At 36.4% G+C, this 7,179-nt stretch overlaps 1 long non-coding RNA gene across 1 annotated transcript; it reads left to right on the forward strand.

Moving 5' to 3' along the window:
* Positions 1-5,220: 5,220 nt before the first annotated feature.
* Positions 5,221-6,958, forward strand: LOC144709402 (uncharacterized). The gene is made up of 3 exons (XR_013583020.1): positions 5,221-5,365; positions 5,924-5,988; positions 6,738-6,958. It is a non-coding gene; the product is annotated as an uncharacterized LOC144709402 (long non-coding RNA).
* Positions 6,959-7,179: the final 221 nt, after the last annotated feature.

The raw sequence follows: 7,179 nt of genomic DNA on the forward strand, positions 1-7,179 counted from the left end.
ATTACGTATCTCTTATCGATATCACTAGCTCACGTCCTCAAATCTTGCTTTCGTCAATCCTCTCATTGATCACCACTAGTTTAAGAAAGTAATTCCTTAATCATCGTTCCCTGTGGAGACGATCCGTACTCATCACTAACTAAGTATTTTTAAGTACGGTTAAATATATTTTTATTGAATAATCTCAATCACCAACGACGAATTTTAACCCTATAATTGAGATTATCACATGGAAGACTGGATTTTTGATGAGGTATGTAGCCCCAATGTTGTCGCACCAAAGCGTAGGCATGCCAGTTGTTGACAATTGAAGCTCATGCAAGAGAAACTCAACCCAGAGGAGTTCTGACATGGCATTTGTGAGGGATCTGTACTCAGCCTCTGTGCTTGACCGAGATACCGTGGCTTATTTCTTGGAATTCCATGAAATGAGATTTGAGCTGAGGTAGATCAGATAGTTGCTAATTGAACGACGATCCAGACTATCTCCTGTCCAGTCAGCATCACTAAAAATACTTAACCGAGAATTAAAATTTTGATATCACATAAGACCAAAATTAATAGTGCCTTGTAAATATCTTAGAAGGTGTTTTACCCCCTTCCAATTGCTGAGGGATGGATTATGCATGTTTTTACAGGCACGATTCCTCACATTGCAAATATCAGGTTGAGTAATTGTGAGATATTGTAAAGAACTGACAAATTGACATTACAAAATGACATCAAATGATTCATTAACATCCTTAGAAAGAAGGGATGTGGATGCTCATGTAATAATAGGATTACAGTTACTCGTGTTTTCGCGATGCAAAATAGTAGACAAATAGTGTGACTGAAAGAGGAGAAGTCCATTAGGATGTGGAATGAGTTGAATACCTAAAAATGTCAAGTAGATCCAAGATCCCGAATGGCAAAAACTTTAAACACGCAAGGAGAGAGGATACCCCCGTGCGATCCAAGCCGATAACCAAAAAATCATCCATGTAAATAAGAAGATAGAGGCGAGAGGTCAGAGTGATTTTAAAGAACAAAGAAGAATCGGTGTGAGAACCATGAAAACCAATTTGCAGAAGATAAGTAGAAAGTTTTCGGAACAGGCATGAGGGGCCTGCTTGAGGCCATATAGAGACTTGCGGAGAAGGCAAACATGAGAGGGAAAATGAGGATATTGAAAATGGGCGGTTGATGCATATAGATAGTCTCATACAGAATGCGCCAATTTTGCAAACATATGGATAAAATCATTGGAAACATCAAGCTGGTGAATGCGCCAATTTTGCAAAACCACAATATAAAGGAGGCAAATGGAGGTTACCTTGATAAGTGAATGGATGTGTCGGTGAAGTCAAGAGTGGCAGTTTGTCGATAACCTTGAGCGGTGAGGCAGTTTGACGATTAATAGAACCATCACAATTAAGTTCAAGTTTGTAGATCCACTTACAACTGAGCAGTCAAAACGCGGGATGGAAAGGGACAAGTGTCCTGGTGCCATTCTGAAGAAGAGCTTGAAATTCGTAGTGTATTGTGCGACACCAAGCAGAATCCTTCGCAGTGACTGTGTACGAGCTGGGTTCTATCATAGGAGAAGTGACCTGATAGCAGTGTAGAGGAGCAATGGTGTTGACCAGGTGATCCATACGGGTATATACATCCGTAAGAGAACAAAGTGGTCGAGCGACAGAAGGGGATGAATTGGGGAAAGTATCAGGAGGTGAATGCAAACTAGGCAGGGGTGATGGTGTAGGCAGCGCGGAGGCAGGCTGGGATTGATTGGATGCAGGGTAGAGAGGATGGAGAGCGGAGGTGTGTTTATTGGAGAAGAGGTATGTAGAGATAGTGTTGGATCTAAAGGCGGCGAAGGAGGGGCCGAGACGAAACTAGGAAGGGATGCCATGGGTAATGGCATAGTAGCGGGTGGAGAAGGGCCAAGTATACTAGTGGAGGAAAGGGGAAACCTAGAGTTTGCAATGTTCGTGAAAAAAAACATCACAAGAGACATATAATTTACCTTAGGTGAGGGAGAGACACCGGTAACCACGATGATGAGAGCTGTAGCCTCGAAAGATACAGGGATCTGATCTGTTCGTTAACTTGTTAGAAACATAAGCACGTAAATTTGGAAAACACATACAACCAAATATCTTGATGAAATTAAGATCAAGAGTACCTGACAAAGGCAAATTGCATAATTATTTTTAATTGTCATTGTAATTTTAATTTGCCCACGATTAAATAAATTTGATAAGATATATAAACTTAACTAGGTGTAAGCTTTATAATCTCAAATTTTGGGGTTTAATTCATTGTTGGTAATTGAGATTATTCAATAAAAATATATTTAACCGTACTTAAGAATACTTAGTTAGTGATGAGCATGGATTGTCTCCACAGGGAACGATGATTAAGGAATTAATTTCTTATGATAGTGATGATCCACGAGAGGATATATGGAAAAAAATTGAGGATATGAGCTAGTGATATCGATTAAAAATATGTAAGTTATATGTTAATTTAACTCAAAGAAAAGCTTAAGTGAATATGACAGACAAGATGATGGACGATGGTATGAACGAGGATAGTGGTTGGATGTGGAGTGGTATGATGGAGAGGGTAGAGAGACGAGATATTGGGGACATAAGTGAAATGATAAATGAATAGCTGATGACAAACTATAATTATGATAATGATGATGTCGAGTGAGAAATAATGTAAGGCGAGGACACTTACCTTAGTTCCTTATGGTCCACCAGGATCACGGCAATTCGCAATTGTCGATAAGCTCTCCCTCTTCTCTAATGCTTCTTTCCACACACCCAAGGCATCAAGAACAAACTTGATGGATCTCAAAACCCACTATTTTTTAATCAGCCCACATAAATAGGAACCAAGTTCTACATGAAATTCATAGTGATCCAGACCTCTATTTATAAATCAGAGGGTATAGATGGAAAGAGGAGGGGAAGATGAAGCCATGATGAAAACTTCAGCTCAATCAGAGTTGTAGATAAAAAGTTATGGCTGTTTGAAGTTGAGCCAATCCTAGCCCTTCATTTCATTCTCTTTCATCATTAGTGTCCTCATTTTCCGTGTCCCTTAAGAAGTCAAAGCACCTGAGATTCCATGCTTTTCATATTTTGTGCTGGCGCTTTAACTATTCCTAACCACGTGTAACTGAAAAAGGAAAAAAACAAATGAAAGTTTTTTCTCTAGGGTGATGTGGCGACGCGTCAGCGTGCCACGTCACCTCTTTCTTCTTTTTTACTTGTTCTAAATGAGTGGACGTGAGCGCACTATGTGCCCCTACGCCAAAAATACTTTAAAAATTCATATGAAATAAAATAAAATCCCAGGAAATACATATAAATATATTTTTGACATATTAAAATCATATCATTCCAAATCTAATGTTGAAAAATTCCATAAAAATCATATTCTGTCTCAAAAACTATATTCTATTAGAATCTATTGTTAGAAAAATCCCAAAAATGCATAAAATTCAGAAATGCATTCTAAAAATAGATTTCATGATTTTAAACTTGATAACATGCAAATCTGAACAATTTAATGAAAATATACATGTAAATGTGATCATATTAAATCGCTTAACATGCATGTAATCTATAGTATGAGTAAGGTCATCTCCACAGGGACTGGCTTTTAGGTGTGTATTCAATAAATGAGTTGTTAGTTATTAAGATAGTAATAATGCTAAAGATAATAATTATAAGAAGAGATAAGTAAGTAATAGTATAGGGAATATTAGTTTAATAAGATAAGTATAGAAGAGATATAAGATATTATATTTAAATATGGTATTAAAATAGTTACTGAAGAAGTATAGAGTAATTAGTAATAAGTGGGAAGAAGAATAGAAGTAGAAATTTATTAGATAGGAAATATTATTTAATTAAGATAGATGAGCTAGAGCAATACTTAATATATATATATATTAAGACGAAAGATAGGGAGAGATTTAAAGACTATCTAATCTTAATATACTAAGCAGTTAGATAGGTATTGAGATATTAGAATAGGATAGAAAGAATAGTACTAGTAAATAAGAAGTACATATATTAGTACAGGTTCGTTTATAGTAGTGTAGTATGATTTATATGAGTATAATATTTATTCTATATATAGTATATCTTTTCTAGTAGTTTTATATTTTTATATATTTTTTTATAGTTAATTTTTGGGTGTAGAATGGGTTATGTAGTCGAACACCTTGGAGGTGTTCAATTAAATGCCTTAGACAGGGTCGATTAAGATATACATACATTTTATATATTTATATGATTTTTATATATTTTATATATATTCTTAATAGGAGAAAATGGTGTATGAGGGTGCTTCTGTCGAACGCCCGTGAGTCTTTTTATAGAATGCCCGATAGAAGACAGAATAGAAAGGAGGAATATGTTTTTAAATTTTTGTAAAGTTGAGTGGGGTAAAACATAAATGAATCATAATATATTCATCGAATATGTGAATTGTTCGATGAAATGTCAAAGCGAAACCGCGGTACAAAAACTCTAGGAAACTCATCAATGTTCCCATTGAATCACTAAAATCAACCATTCAGAGTTTATGAAAACATAAAATTCAACCGAAGAAAATCATGAAGAACTTGCATCCCCTGATTTGAAAAGAAGGGGTGGCCGCACCTATCACCACCCCTGATCTTCGGTTTTGGGGTCCCAAAATTCCCAAAACTATGTCTCAAAGCTATATTCTTTTAGAAAATTCCCAAAATGCAGAAAATTTAGAAAATCATTCTAAAAATAGATTTAATCATTTTAAGCTTGATAGCATGCAAATATGAGTGATTTAATGTCAATATACATGTATTTATGATCATATTGAGGACCTAAATATGCATGTTATCAATAATATATTCTAAAAGAATATGCTATGCAGACGACCTTACTCACACTTGGGGGGTTGTCACACCCCTCCTTCTCTCGCCACCGCCGAACGGGATCCCCGCCTATAGATCCGGATCGTCCCGGACGGGAACGATGGGCGGGACGGGATGAAACTCGTCCCATCTGATGTCCAGTTTTTTTCCGGGTCGAAGGACGGGACGGTTTTCCGTCCAGAGAGTAAAAAACCGTCCCGTCCAATATTTCCCGGACGGTTTTTCGTCCCGTCCTTGAAAAAAACCGTCTCGTCCCATCGTCCCGGACGAAAATTTTTGTACTCGCAAAACCCCTATTTCAGGATTCCTTTAGAAAGAACTAGGCGGCCCTAGTTCTGTAGTTCAAAAACAAAAGAAGCATCGTCGACGACGAGCGCTTCCCCATCAGCCACGTCAGTGGACTTCCACGCCCATCTGCGTCGTCGACGAGCGCTTCCCCGAGGCCAGGTATGTGTACCTATCTTTCTCACTATCTATCTATCCATCTCTCAGTGGATCATTCTATCTCACTGTCGATCTATCAACCTTATTGTGTACCTATCTTTCTCACTATCTATCTATCTCACTGCCTATCTATCTCTCTATCTCATTTCACAAATCACAATTAAACCTAGGCGGACCAAAAGTCTTCTTCGTATGAAAAATATTCTTTCTATCTCATTTCACTATATTTCACAACTTCTGAAAATTTTTCTCTGCTTCTTTTGCTGTATTTTGTGGCTATTCGCTGTAAAAAGTGTCGTTTTCTTGCGCACAGGAGACAATTTTTTAGATAACTTGTTCTTTCTATTATATCCACTTGTTTTCCATGTTTCGCTGTAAAAAAGTGTTTTTTTCTTGCGCACAAGAGACAATTTTTTTACCTTCCCTTTCACCTCCCATCTTAATATTTTTTGGCTCCACTTCTGTGTTATTTTTAATTTTCATCCTCTCTTATCTTTCCTTCTTCTCTTTTTGTTCTCTTATTTTCTTACATTACTTTTCATTTTTCCTTATCCTTCTCAGTTGAAGTTTTGCGCATTTATGTTGACTGAAGGTGGTGGATGAGTTTACATCCTTCATGCTTTACTGTAAGTCGTGCTGCTACCCCATCTGTGAATTTTCATTTGATGTGCGGTATAATTTTGAGGCCCATAATGTAAACCCCCCCTAAGAATCTACGTTGCACAATTCATAGAGGCCTGTGTGCATCGCCTATGCATCGTGTGAAATTTTTAGGAAAAATAAATGAAACAGAAAAAAAAACATTTTTAGGAAAAATAAATGAATTTTAATTTCATTCTGTTCCTTTATTTAACTTTCTTCTTTCTCTTCCTTCATTTCTTCTCTTCCTCTTTTCCCTCCCCCCTTCTCTTTTCATTTTCTTTTGTTCTTACCTTCCCTTGGGCCTCTCATCTTACTCTTTTTCGGCTCAAGTTCTGTATTTTTTAAAATTTCCTTACTTTCTTATCTTTTGTTCTCATTTTTTTCTTCTGATATTTTGTTGTCTTACTTCTCATTATTCCTTATCTTTTTAATTTGAAGTTCTGCTCATTTTTGTTGTCTCTCTTTCAACTCTTGTCTTGTTATGTTTTCATTAGTTCAATTATTTGTCTCCTTATTGCTTCTAATCATCTTCACATTTACTCTGCTCTTCTTCTCTTCATATTTTTGTCTGCAAATCTGCTACGTAATATTTTATTCCCTAACTTTCCTGATCTTATTCTTTATTTTTTTTCATACATGTCATCCTCTCCATTTCTCCCCCTTTTTTATTTTTCCGACTCTTCTTCCTCTACGATTCTTTCATTGTTTCCTTACGACTTTGATTTGATTTCAGTTTGAACGGAGTACATGTGCGAGATGTGAGACAGCCATCTCAACACCGTCTGATTTTGAGCGAATTGGATGGATGGCTGCATGAACTCCACATCAATATTCTGTCTCAGTTTCTGAAAAAATGCTCTCTATTTCTGTTTCACCTTTGCTGTGACTGATGAAAGCCACGTGCCCACGTCTAATGCTACTCTGAATTTCTTCTAAATTTTAGTTCGTGTGGTATCCTTTTAACTCCAATGGACACCTCGAAAGGTGGTCCTAAGAAATATATGAAATTTTGTATTGCTCATCTCATTGTACGATGGAGATAAGAGTACTTAAGAAACGCGAAAGAAACAAGTAGGTTTAACAGTACTTAAGAGCATAAAGTAAAACATAAAAAATGTTTTATAGTTACTACATCAATCATGTTTGTTATTTGTCCAAGAGTAGATAGAGTTTCT

The sequence above is a fragment of the Wolffia australiana genome, chromosome 11, assembly GCF_029677425.1.
Source record: "Wolffia australiana isolate 7733 chromosome 11, ASM2967742v1".
Taxonomy (NCBI): Eukaryota; Viridiplantae; Streptophyta; class Magnoliopsida; order Alismatales; family Araceae; genus Wolffia; species Wolffia australiana.